We start from the raw sequence: 14,094 nt of genomic DNA, 5'->3' as shown, positions 1-14,094 counted from the left end.
GACTGATTCCTGAGGGAGAGGTGAATGTAACTCTATGAGATATCCTAGTAAAATTGGCCTCCATAAATGATTAACTTTTCAGCTATCACACTGTTCATTAGACTTGGATCATTATGCTTCATGAGCTTTGCTAATAGGACAATTTAAATCTCCCCAGGATAGAGATAATCTTGTTTAGTACACTTAACCAAAGGTACAAGTTCTCATCATTTCTCTATTTTTTTCTTTTCCAGATGAGCACAATGATGTTCAGAAGAAAACTTTTACCAAATGGATAAATTCTCGATTTTCAAAGGTAACAATCACTTTTGAGAAATTCTATGGTGACAAGAAAGGGCACTTTGAAACATGAAATTATGTTACACCAAAGAACCTTATAAACATGCCTTATTTAGTGGAATAAGTCATTGTAGTAGAATGTATATATGTAGCCCATCAGGAAATGTTAAAGATATAGTTGAGGCAAAAGTTGGCAGTATATAATCTTTGTTTACATCCTCCAAAAAAGAATGCTAAATGGAAATTCAAGAGCTGTCAGTTGGCATGATTCTGTTTATTTCAGTGTTTTCTGTATATATGAGTGTAATCAGCTAACTGTTGTTCACTCTTTTTCACTCTGAATCCTCAGGGCATTTATGAAACATCCTGCAATTGGAAAATTACTCTTTTAGTACTTAGCTAGAATAGTGCTGTTTCAACTTTACCCATTTAAAAGGATAGAACCATCATGAGGGTGCTATTTCTGTCCTGTCCAGTCATAATTAATGGATTTGATTCTAGCTCTGGGTATAAGGACAATAATTAATGTGCTATGTGGCTTTTTTTCTTTGTATTTTTCCCTTCAATTCTGGCATTTTCCAGTACCTCTCATTGCCTACAACATTCAGTACAGTCCAATAAACATTTATTAAGCACTTACTATGTTCCAGGCACTGTGCTGAGTATACAGTTAATAAAAAAAAGAAAGACAGGTCCTGCCTTTAAGGACCTTACAATGTAATTGGGGGAGATGACCCACAAAACGAGATGGGGGCATTAAGAGGTACCTGATGTGGGGGCATCCTGTTGTGTAGAACTGAAGCCAGGCAAAGCAGCAGATGCAGAGTGGAGTGACTCCAGAAGTCCAGTTTCTGCCCTCTATAAAGGAAGGCATTGGGAGGAGTTTGGTACTCTACTCTCCAATCCAAGAGGAGAGTATATAATGAGTCTCTTATCCAGGGTTTTTTTTTTTTTAATAAAATGATAGCAGACTAAAAAATGGTTTGTTTTTTTTTTAAAAAAAACCTGTTCCAAAACTATCTTAATTCTACTTTTTGCTGAGACTAGAGTTTTGTTCCATCTATATTGGGATGCAATCTCCTTATTGATTATCTAAAGAATATAGAATACCAAATTGCAAAATCTAGCTTTCGATTCAATTCAACAAAGATTTATTAATTGATGCTATGTGCCAGCCACTGTGCTCGGTGGTAGAGATGTAAAGACAAAACCAAAAAACCTCTGTCTCAAGGTGCTTACATTCTCTTGGGGGATGGGGAGGAAAACAAGATGTAAGTATAAAATTAAATATATGTACAAGGTGATAATAAGATAAGTACTACTGCCAATCATAGTTGTCAACACCAGAGACATTTTATTACTAATTTAGTATGTGTTTGGAGTACAGACGCATGGTACATAAAAAACAATGGACCACTAATAGCCTTTTCAAGCATCTTAGATAGGACAAGACCAGATGAATACAATTGGAATTTTTACTGTGGGCAAAGGAGGTAAAGATTTACCTGTCAAAGATAGCAGAAGGGGAAGATCTACATATCAGTAAATATTTGAGCTGGAATTTTGCAAACAGACCAGTGGAATTGACTAGATAACTACAGATCTAAAGCTAGATGTGTCAGCTGAATTCAAAAGGCTTCAGCCAATTATGTGAAATGCTTTCTCAGGCAAAATGGCAGCTATACTAAAATTCTCTTATGACAAAGGGAATGGCAGGGAGATGGGGTCGGCCAGAGGACATAGATCTAATATGAAAGGCAGTTGTTAACAAGAGAATGGGAATTTTACAGGGCATCAAGAAAGGAATAGGCATATTGGACGAGTAGCAACGACAATAATGAGTATGAAAGGAGTAGGGAGAGGTGGTTTAGATAAGTTCTTTTAGTCTGGCAGCTTAGATATCAGAATCATGGAAGTTCTTAGTGAGTCCCTAGGGTAGTTACATCCTCTTGTCCTTTACTGTAGCAAATTTAATGTTGATTTGCTTATCAATCCTTGATTGAAAGGAGGAAAGTGGAGCAAATGGTACTGGGCTGCAGATGGACAGTTTCAGGTCCTGCTTGGTGGTGAAGGATGGGGGTCTGTAAAGTCCTGGGATGTGCCATTGGGCTGACCCTGCTCCAGGGCTGACTCCAATATTGAGTAGATTTTCACCCCAGTGTGGGGGAGTTAGGGTTTCTTGCAGATCTTGAAAAACTTTCACAAAAAGAAAGCATGGTGGTTTGCATAAGTAGTGAAGGAATAATTTAAATGGAAAGTTATCTTTCAGGCCTCTCTATTTAAGAAGGGTCAGAGGTAGGATGATTTGTATCCCGAGGTAGTAGATAGGAAGCTTGGCTTCTGAGGCAGCAGAATCCCTTGTTAGGTCCTGCCTTTGACCTATACTGGCACTGTGACCTTGGGTAAGTTGTTTAACTTCGGTGCTCCAGCTAGCTCTCTAAGACTACTACACTTCCCAGCTGCCTATATTTATAAAATCACTCATCCCATTGTGTCCTCTGCCCTCCACAAGCCCCCACAAAAAAAGATAAGATAATGAATGAAAGTTATCTTAGTATCTTTTTTAGGACTTTTAGGAAAACTTGGTCTGTATTAGAATTTTCTTTATAACAGTTGAGTACAACATATAAAATTGATTCATGATCAGTGCTTTACAACTGTTTGGTTTTTAACATTTAACATAGAAAAAGTTTAAATTTAGTAGGGTATAAGTGTTTTTTCCTTATCTTTAGTGAAGAGGAATGTGAAAACTAGCTCTGACTGAAGGATCAAGAATGTAGGTGATATTTATTTAAGTGGGCTGTTGTTGAAAGTATTATGGCAAGAAAAAGTTAATTTTTATGGGAGTTCTTTTGTGTTGGATTCCTCTAGGTCTAGCCGTAGGTATTGTTTTTTTTTTGACTTAGTCATGATAAAAAAATAAAAAATATAAGTGCCCAAATGCATAGAAGATTGGCTCAGGTAGGATTGCTCCTCTGTTTGAAACAAGTTAGTTTTTAGGGACTTAATTTAATCATTTAAAAGAACTTTCCTAGTTTTGAAGATAAGTCTGAAAGAATGGACCTTCATTACACAGCAGATATGTTGAGAATTAGATAAGATGTCATATCTTGAACTGGATGCCCTATAACCATCTTAAACTCAACATGTCCAAAACTGAACTAATTGTCTTTCCCTGCAAACCTTCCACCTTCTGAAGTTCCACGTTACTGTTTGAAGGTACTACCATCTTCCTAGTCCTGAGTTCCTGCTGTGTGTGTATGTTTGTTTTCCGTGTTAGATTGAGAGCTTCTCTTTTTTATTTTTTTGGGAGGCAGGGCAATTGGGGTTAAGTGACTTGCTAAGTGACTTGCCCAAGGTCACACAGCTAGTACATGTGTCAAGTGTCTGAGGCTGGATTTGAACTCAGGTCCTCCTGAGTCCAGGGCCAGTGCTCTACTCACTGCACCACCTAGCTGCCCCAGATTTAGAGCTTCTCAAAAGGAGGGACTTTCTTTTGCCCTTCTTTGTATCCTCAGAGCTTAGCATGGTGTCTTACATATAGGAGTCACTTAATAAATATTTATTGACTGAATTATCACAGAATCTGTGAGGTAGAAAGTTTCCTAAAATCCATCAAGTCCAACTAGAACCTGACCAATAATCTCCTTTGGCAACATCTGCAGTAAGTGGTCATCTAGCTTCAGGCTGAAAATTCCAAGTGGAGAAAGGGTACAGGCTGGACCCCCCACCTCTAGGAGTGTCTTATTCCAGCTCTAATTGTTAGGGAGTTTTATCTTCCATCATGCCCAATACTCTCTTTGTGGCAAATTATATTGGTCCCAATTCTAGTCACTTGGCCAAAAAATAGCAAGTCTTATTTTTTTTTTTTATGTCTTTTCATAGACTTGGAAACCATTTAACTTGTGTCCTCTAAATCCTTTTTGCTCTCTAGTATAAACTTTCCTCATTCCGTCAGCCCACTACCCCCATTTTCCAGTCCTTGCACCAAGAGCTGTAAACTAGGACAGGACAACTGGGGCTTTGCCCAGCGCAGGAAATTTAGAGGTCATAAGTAGCACTGCCCCCTGGGATGTGCTTCCTCATTACCTTGCCCCTGTCTTATGATGATTGATGATCCTTATTTTCTGTGCACTTGTAGTTAAGAAAGTTTATGATGTCTGAGGATGTGGGGATGATTTCAACTCATTCTCCAAGAGCAGAAATTGACTGTTATGGCTCTGCTTCACTCACCATCTTGATCTAAGAAGGCACTGCCTTCTGAGTACGCTTCAGTTTATCTAAGCTACTGTTTCTAAAACTTGATGCTCACAACTGAACATGGTACTCTAGGTGTTGACAGAGCAAATGATGGCAGAAGTATTATTTGCCTTGTTCTGGGCATTATCCCTTCTAACACAGTTTAGGATAGTATTAGCTTTTAACAAATGGATATGGAAAATTAGAGAAAGGGAACATATATGGTACAAAAGGAAGGAGGAAGTATAATAAAAGAAAATAGAAAGTAGAATATAATATAATAAAAGAGATAAGAATATGAATTAGAAATTTTAAAATTAGATTATAGAGAGACGAAGCATTTATTATGTGTTAGGCACTGTGCCATATTATGGTGTATATTATACCACTAACATTATGACTCTTTTGTTTTAGGCAAAGAACATTATCCTAAATACCAGATTACTTTTCCGCTTAGGTACCTTTATTTTACTTTAGCAAGGGAAAGAAATTCCTGAGCATTTTGTTAATGGGTTTCAGTGTTGGATTTGGAGAACTGTAAGAAATGAAATATTTTTAATAGTCTTATTTCACCTTTAATTGTTTTCCTTCTAACAGAACCCAGGGTCTGTTGACCATGTGGGCAGTGTGCCTGAGTCTTGGCATGGCATTTTTCTTTAGATTTCGTTAGTCACTGTTGAGTCCTTTCTTTAAAACAAAACAAAAATACAAGTCCCAAAAGCCAAGCAAACAAAACACTATCCAAAAGTACAAAAGAAAAATTCACTTAATAAAATGCTGAAATGAATGACAGATAACCAGTCAACAAAAGGAAGAAAACATTACTTCATGAACCATGTTAAATTCTTTGGCTCAAAAGCATGAAAATTCATGTAAGAAAACTAGAGGAAAAAGAAAAAGTCAGATCTCAAATACTTATTAGCTTTGTGACCCTGGACAAGTCACCAAGCCCCAATTGCCTCCTTCCCCCAAAAAATCCACCAGGTGACAACAAAAGGTTTGGGCCTTTCTAGAATTGTCAGAAACATAGAATAAATCGTTTAGCCTAGGAGATTAGATCTCCAGACCTCAATTTCCTTACCTGTAAACCAGGGAGGCGAATAATAGCTGATATTTACCTAGTACTATCTAATACATATGGTACCTGCCTCAAAGCATTATTTATGGAGTTGAAAATGAAACAATGTATCTAAAGTGTCTTAAATTGTAACATGAATGTCAGCTACTGTTATTCCAAGGCATTTGAGTACTATCTATGGTTATAAAATATATTTAGCTGCTCTTACTCTATTTTAAAGAAATAGCTAAATATTGTAAATCATTTTTCAAACTATAATGGATCTTTTCTCAGTGCCAAAATTCATGTACCTCAAAATTTGGTGTCATTGGTTGTTCATCATTTAAATTCTAAAATTTGAGGTGGAAAAAAAATTTTCAATTCACCAGTCCCACTTTATTCTAACCCAGGATTTGCTAGAATATTCTTGAAAGTTTTATCTATTCTAATTTAAACATGTTTTTAGTTTGTTAGTAGACTTGTCTCCCCAGGGAGGCAATGAAGCTTCCATTGCTTGCCTGTTAAGAAATATCATTTGACTTTCAGCCTGCATTTTCCTTGGCACATTTTCAGCACTGTTCATTTGGCATAGTTAGGCAGTCCAAATGACAGAGTCCTTCTTAGGAATTTTTGAAGTTATCCTTGAAAAGGGAGATGGAAAAGAGAAGGAAGTGAATGTAGAGAAGATACATGTTTTCATAAGTGGTTAATTTTGGTTGGAATTAATTTGTTGAGTCATCCGGTTATGTGGAACCAATATTTATTAAACAGCCACTGTACTTAAGGTGTTGTGATTGTCACAGGAATACATAAAAACAGAAAATGAAATGTTTATATTTTAAGAATCTCAGTACTTAAATGGATCTGTGATCCTGGCAATTCCTTTTAATGATACAGATCTCAATCAATTCATACCTTATTTTGTGCAACCCTTTTTTTGTGTTCTCCTGTAAATTCACTTTGGAGGTTTCACTAAATGTGCTGGGGACCTTTTTGGGATATTAGTTCTTTTGACTTCATGAGTATACCAGGTGAGCACATATCTTCCATTCTTACTACATGACCTGCCCACTTCTTTTTTCATTCATGCGTTTAAAAAAAAAAACACTTGATATCCTTTAAAGATTCTGGTTTTTTCCAGTTACTTTTTCTGTGTTAGCACGGAAGCATACACCTGTCCACTGACTCATTGGTGGTTCTCAGTCCTTTGGAGACTCTCTTAGTGCTATTTATCTGTTAAATGAAGACCACAATGCCAGATCCTTAGATTAGTAATATGTCCAAATTTGAAAGCATTTGAAGCATTTGTGAGTGGAATGATTAAAAAATATATAATACTATAAAAATAGAAATAAAAATATTGAACATTAGCGGAGAAAATGGTACTCTGCATAAACAAGACCTATAGTAACTTTGAAAGTTTGTGATAATAATTTAAGTGAATTGAGATGTATAGGGGCATCTATAGAATGAACACAGCCAAAGTACTGATGAAGTCTTTTCTTGTCAATGTGGCATTTCTGTTACACAGACAGTGAAAGGAAAATTTCTTGTTTATTATAGGCTGACTCAGTGCAATGTTTATACTATAGTGTAGAGCTTCCAGAGTCCTATTGGGTCTATTCATGAATTCTGGTCTGTGTTTAACTTTAAACAAACTAACTAATTGCTTTAGGCAATTATAATCCATCAAGTGGTGCATTTCTTTAAGCTTCAGAGTGATTTATAATTGCCAGGAACTTTTAAAAGCAAGGAAACCACTCAATTATCATTGAAAAATATGCATTTTCCTTTTTTGTATTGAGGATAATTGAGCATCTAGGAGGTGTAATGGAGAGAATTGGTAGACCCCCTCAGGGCCCAGAGTCAGGAAGACCTGAGTTCAAATGTGGCCTCAGATATTTTATAGCTGACTCTGAGCAAATCAAGTCACTCAATCCTGCTTGCCTCAGTTTCCTAATCTATAAAAGAAACAGGAGAAGTAAATGGCAAACCACTTCAGTATCATTTCCAAGAAAACCCCCAATGGGGTCACAAAAAGTCAGACACAATTGTAAAATGACTAATTAACAACAAATCCAGACTAACAATTTACCATCATTGCTTCTAGAGTGTAATTGGCATGTTTTTTGTTTGTATGTTTTGAGGCAATCAGGGTTAAGTTACTTGCCCAGGGTCACACAGCTAGTAAATATCAAAGGTCAAATTTGAACTCAGGTCCTCCTGATTCCAGGGTTGGTGCTCTATCCACTGTCACACCTAGCTGTCCCTATTGGTATGTTTGAAAGAAATTTTGTTTATATCCAGAAAAATTTGGGAAGTTCTCTTCTTCCTCCTCCTTTCCCTCTTCTTGCTTCCAATCCTCACCTCTTTTTACTCCTTCTGTCCCTCCTTCTCCTCCTCCTCCTCCTCTTTTTCCATCATGAAATCTGTGCAGTTAAAAATATTGATGAAGATTATATGTTGCCTGGGTTTTAGCATGCAGTCAGACAGCCAAGTTACCCCTTTAGTACATGCGTCTTTAAAACACACTGGACATGGGCAGTGAATTTGGCTGAGAATTGACAGAAATAATAGAACAAGCTGTTCACGTTTTGGAAACAGCATCATCCTTTTAGTGACTCTAAGGTGTTTCCTGCCATCAAAGCATGTTTTTTGCTTTGTATTTTTCATAACATTGTTATTCTCTCTGTGTTGCTCTATAGCTATGAATAATGGAATACCATAGTCTCAAAAGAGTCACAGTTTTAAGTGACCCCAAAATCATTGGAAATTTGCCTAGATATACGTAGGCTGTAGCACAGTCTTAAGAATGGTTGCTTATGTGAAGTAAGCAACATAAAAGATGTCATGTAAGACATAGGTGTTAAACTCGACTCCAAATCTCCAGAGTGGCTGAACCAGATTAAAGTGTAATTGGGAAATGTTTAACAAAATAAATAAAAATACAATATAGGTAATGTTAATCCATGATTTTCTGAGGCACTATGTGGCCAGTGGGGATCTTTGTCTATTTGAGTTTGATAGGACAGCTGTGACCAAAAGGGAAGGGGTCTTTTCTTTTTGTCAGAGTGAAGACTCCTTGATGGCTACACTGGTATCCATAAAAGGACTCTAGTATGTTGGGCAGACCTTTATGGAGAATTTGTGGAAAAACATAGGCAAGTAGTCACCCACTATAATAAATTCTGGATAGGTTATGATCTTTACTGTGCAAAGGAGTTCATACATTAGTGACATCAAGAAAGTATGATTCAGATTCAAGCGAGATTCATTTATTATTTCCCGGCTTGATGCTTGATAATTAATATAACTTTTCTTTTTTTCTTCAAGATCGTAGACAATAGTATGCCATTTTATTTATGCAAAAATACCCAACACCAGGGGCACTATATCTACCAAGCTGTTGGATTCTTGTTCAGAATTCCAGGACAGTTTGGTTGACAGTTATCCTTAACTCCTATTATCATTCTATTCTGAGTATAAGAGATGTATTTGTGAATGCATGAATGTACCTACCATTCAAATCATTCAGCACAGGTCCCAGTTTATTAGGCTCTCCTGTACCATCTCTTGCCATGCCAACAGCAAGGCAACAAGCATTTATTATGGACTTAATATGTTGTAGGTACTGTGCCAAAAGCTAGGAATACAAAGAAAGACAAAAACAGCCCTTGCCCTCCACAAGCTTACAGTCTAATGAGCAATTGAATGTCTCATTGAATCATCTCTGCCAAGGTCTTTATTTTAGAAAAGTAGTTAATCAATGGTAAAGCAACTTAAACATATTTTCAGAACATTAGGCATATGTTTCACAAATAGTAACTTTTCATTTAGCATGTATTCTAATCTCTGAGCAGGAAAAAAAATCCACAAACAATTGGGATTTTCTTTCCAGCCCCAAGCTATGGTATCTTAATGTGAAGATCTTATTCATAGTATCACTAAAAATCAATGTCGGGTTGTAAATGGCCAACTTCCCAGTAAAACTGGAGCTGGATACATGCATTTAATTTGTGTCTTATTGAGAAAGGATGTGTTTCTCCTTTTCCCACTTGTGTTGGCAAACAAGACAGCAATATTATGGCTCTAATACATCAGGAGTGCTTTTGCAGGATCTGAAACTTTGTTGTGCTCCAAGCTGTCCCTTGCAGCCCCAGCTCTGAAACAAGATTTCTGATAAAGGATTCCACAGACCAGACCCATGTGGTGTATAGTCCAACTGTTGTATGTCTAACCCTGACATTAGCGGGGGCAGATGTGATCGCACATGACACTGATTCCCGTTCTTGTGCAGTTCATCTGCCGTCCTTGCCCTTTTTCTTCCATTTTTGCTGCAGCTGAGAAACTCAGGATGCAAATCAGGTGAAGCTTTGTCAGAACATCTGTATACTGCCAGGGATCAGACATATCCTTTTACATCTGTTCAGTTGAGTTTCATAAGGAACCTAAAAGTCTTGTGGCTTAGACCGTCACCTCTAGGGAGGTGAATGCCTAAAATACCAAAGAAAAGATGTCTCTCTGTTAAGAGATCTTTCATGATGGAAAAAATGTATAACCTCATTTGGTAATCTGTTCACATATTTACATTTTATCCTATGTCAGCTGAACTCTCTTGGCAAAATTCCTGTCTGTTTTTCTCTTATTTATTACTCTATGGATGGGAGCTACTTAACATCATACTCAAAATAATCTTTTATGTGCAGTATTCAGATCCTCACAATGAATTTATGATCTCCATTGATTTTGACGTTCTCTCCAAGATCACAGTTTGTCCAAGTCTGCCAATCCTTTGTTGGAGAAAACTAGTGTCACTCATCCATTCATTGTTTATGCCAGCATTTATTCAGCATCTACTCTGTGTAAAGGGACTGTGTTTCACAGGGTGCTGTGGGGCATAAAAAGATTCAGTGTGGGAATATGGAACCTAAAAAAGTGAGGGACTTAATATTAGGAAGCTTGGAGTTCCATCTCTGCAGTTTTAGGAGGTATGTGATCTAAGTCATTTAACCTCTCTGAGTTCAAATATTCTCATTTATGAAATTCCAGTAATAGTACTTTGGTGACTTGAGAAAACTCTTTTGTAAACTTCAAAGCTCTGAGCTCTCGTTATGCATAAGGCTAAGAGCTTACATTCCATGTTGGGGGTTAATTTTATCTCTCAAAAAGCCTTTCTTTTCTGCATATCTGTTATGTAATTTTGAAAACATAAGTAGATTAAATTATCTAAGACCCTGTGTAACAACCATGTTACTAGCAGCTGCTGTGGAGGTATAAGGCCAATAACACCAGCACACAGGAGGGCTGCTAGCACAGTGTCTTTGATCTCCTTTTTTAAGTAAAGCAAATTTAAGGGGTTTATAATCTCACTTTGATTAAACATACATATATTATTTACTTAATTTAGGGGAAAAAATCAGGACCCTGAACTTCTGAGAAAACATGAACAGAAATTACCAGCAGAAATTATATAAGCAGAACAAATAACACAAATCAGCAGATAGGGTTTCTAACTGTCTGTCCATAGCAATACATACATAACTACCAGAGAGAGAAGCACCACCATCTGGATTTTCAAAGCAGGGGGCTAGGGGCTGGGGCGGGTGTTCCTTAATGGGTACCCAGAGTCTCGTCTGGCCAAGTCACACAAACACTCTTCCAATGAGTGAGTGCCCAAAGCAAAACCTCAGAGTATATATACATTTCTTCAGGGTCAGCCCACAGAGGGCATCACAACCATGTGACTCAAACTCATGTGACTTAGGCTATCTTGTGACTTAAACAGGTCATCAAAGACACTTGATTAATCAAAGACTCTTGATTCAAACAAAGGCAAGTCTCAGTCAAAGGCACTTCATTACCTTAGTGCTGAGAAGAACTAGAACTTCAAAAGAAAAATGAGCAAAACAAAAAGTCCCACGTTGCTTGCCAGTATACCCTGACAAATTTGAAGGGCTTTAATATAGAAGAGGGATTAAACCCTTCTCACTTGAGTTCTTTATGCAAAGACTGGATTGAGTAGAGGAAATCCTTTCTTAGAATTTAAAAAAAAGTTTTTATTTTTAGAGGAAGGAAGGCAGGGCAATTGGGGCTAAGTGACTTGCCCAGGGTCACACAGCTAAATAAGTGTGTCAAATGTCTGAGGCTGGATTTGAACTCAGGTTCTCCTGACTCCAGGGCTGGTTCTCTACTCACTGTTCCACCTAGGTGCCCCCAGACTTTTCTGACATTGCCACCTGCTTGGTACAGGCCCTCACCTCAAATCTGGACTTTTGTAATAAACTTCTGGTTGATATCCCTGCCTCAGGCCTCTCCTCACTCCAGCCCATCCTTCACTCAGCTGTCAAAGTGATCTTCCTGAAGTGCAGGTATGACCGCATCTCTTCCTTATTTATAAACTCAAATGGCTCCCAGTTGGTTGTTGTCCTTTGTTCTTGAAGAGGACCAAAATGATATCACTATGTTAGAGTCCAGTTACAATGTGTCTGACTGTGGCCGATGAGCTGAGAACACTCACTCACAGGTTGGGCACAAATAGTCCCACATGAACATTTGGAGTGGAGATGTCTCTAAACTTGGGCATCTAATGTTTCTTTTGAGCTACTGCAATTCTGCTTCACTCATAGTGTGTAGCACCTTCTTTGAGGTGGGCATGCCACAGCTGGGCAGTCCTTTGCTAGTGTCTCCCAAGTCCCAGGGTTCTTCAGAGGGATCTTGAGAGTGTCCTTGTGTTGCCAGGGTCAAATTACAGTCCTCTGCTTGCTTTTTAAAGGCTTTTAAAACCTGGCCTTATCCTGCCTTTCTAGACTTTTTACAGGTTCTCCACTCCCCATACTCTGGTATCTAGTGACATTGGCCTCCTTGCTGGTCCTTGTACAATACAAGATACTCCACTTCCTGACTCTGCATTTTCACCAACAGTCCCCTCAGCCTAGAGCTCTTTCTCTCTTCATCTCTGCTTCCTGACTTCTTCTCCCTTCAAGTCTGTTAAAATCCTACCTTCTTCAAGAAGCCTTCCCTATTCCCCTTAATGCTAATGTCCACACTCCGTGATTATCTTCCCTTTGTCGTTTATAGGTCTTGTTGTGTACATTTGCATAGTGGTTACTGTGTTGTTTTCCTCATTAGACCGTGAGTTCCTCCAGGGCAGGGCCTATTTGGGGGGGAGAGTGGGGTGGAGGGGATATTTTTTTTCTGTCCCCGGTACTTGGCACAATACCTGGCACATAGTAAGTGTCTAATAAATGCCCACTTAGTAAGAGTTTAATAAATGCTTGTTCATTGTGTAGATATTCTCTGAGGTCCCTTCCACTTGTGAGATTTTACGGTGTTGTGATTCCTTCTCCCAATGCTCTCAGTTTCAGATGGTCAGAGTTTTCAGTTCAGAATATATTAGAACTCACGCTTCCCAGATGCGCTTTATCGCTGACTCTCACTCAGTGTGTGTTCTGCCCTTCAGAAGATAGGTATTCTTTGTGCTGTGCTGGTACCAGCTGTTTTCCTCTGTTCTGTATTATTCATGGTCTTTGGTTTTCTCCTTCCCTTTTAAATTATACCTGTCACAACTGAATTTCATATACCCAGTTATCACTCCCAAATGAAGATGATAATAATCATAATGATAATAAATACACCCCCCGCCATAAAAACACACACGCACACACATACACGTGTGTGTGTGTGTGTGCGTGTAGACATACATACATATACAGATAATATTTTAAGGTTTATAAAGCGCTTTTTTCAGAACTAACTCTGTGGCATAGGTATTAAAAGTACTATAATCTGCATTTTATAGAAGAGCAAACTGAGACATGCTGGTCTTTCCCGTTGCCCAAAGTATTAAATTATATTTAAGACAATCTGCTTTTGATGCAGGAAATGGTCAGTTGAGATTTGTTGATTGATTGACACCTTTCTAGGTAGCTAAGCAGCTAGGTGGAATAGTAGATAGAGCTGGAGTCAGGAAAACCTGAGTTCAAATCTGGTCTCAGATATTTGCTGTGTGACCCTGGGCAAGTCATTTAGCCACTATTTGCCTCAGTTTCCACATCTGTTAAATAAGGATAATAAAACACTTACCTCTCAAGGTTGTTTTGAGGATTAAATGAGATAATAATTATAAAGCACTTACCACAGTGCCTGGTACATTTTTGTTCCGTTGTTTTTAGTCTTGTCTAACTCTTGATGACCCCATTTGGGGTTTTCTTGGCAAAGAAACTAGAGTGGTTTGTCATTTCCTTTTCCAGCTCATTTTACAGATGAGGAAACTGAGGCATATAGGGTTAAGTGACTTGCCCAGCGTCACACCACTAGGAAGTGTTTGAGGTGGGATTTGAATTGTAGAAGATGAGTCTTCTGTCTCCAGGTCCAGCCCTCTATTCACTATGCCATCTAGTTGCTCAGGCCTGGCAAATTGTAAGCACATATTTCTGGGACTATATTAACCTTATTTGTATTGTTTTCGCATTCTCTGGAGTCTCAGCTTCTGGTGCTGAGTCAGGGTAGGCAAAAAGTAG

General features: G+C 38.1%; 1 protein-coding gene across 1 annotated transcript in view; it reads left to right on the top strand.

The window, feature by feature from the left end:
- Positions 1-266: 266 nt before the first annotated feature.
- Positions 267-14,094, top strand: part of UTRN (utrophin) — a 467,326-nt gene continuing 453,498 nt past the window's right edge. The window contains exon 1 of the mRNA XM_036766848.1: positions 267-295. The gene's annotated coding sequence lies outside the window, so the exon portion shown is untranslated. The remainder of the gene's footprint in view (positions 296-14,094) is intronic.

This window comes from Trichosurus vulpecula, chromosome 7, assembly GCF_011100635.1.
Source record: "Trichosurus vulpecula isolate mTriVul1 chromosome 7, mTriVul1.pri, whole genome shotgun sequence".
Lineage (NCBI taxonomy): Eukaryota > Metazoa > Chordata > Mammalia > Diprotodontia > Phalangeridae > Trichosurus > Trichosurus vulpecula.
Note: the sequence above shows the minus strand (reverse complement) of the source record. Positions and strands in the feature narration are given on the sequence as shown.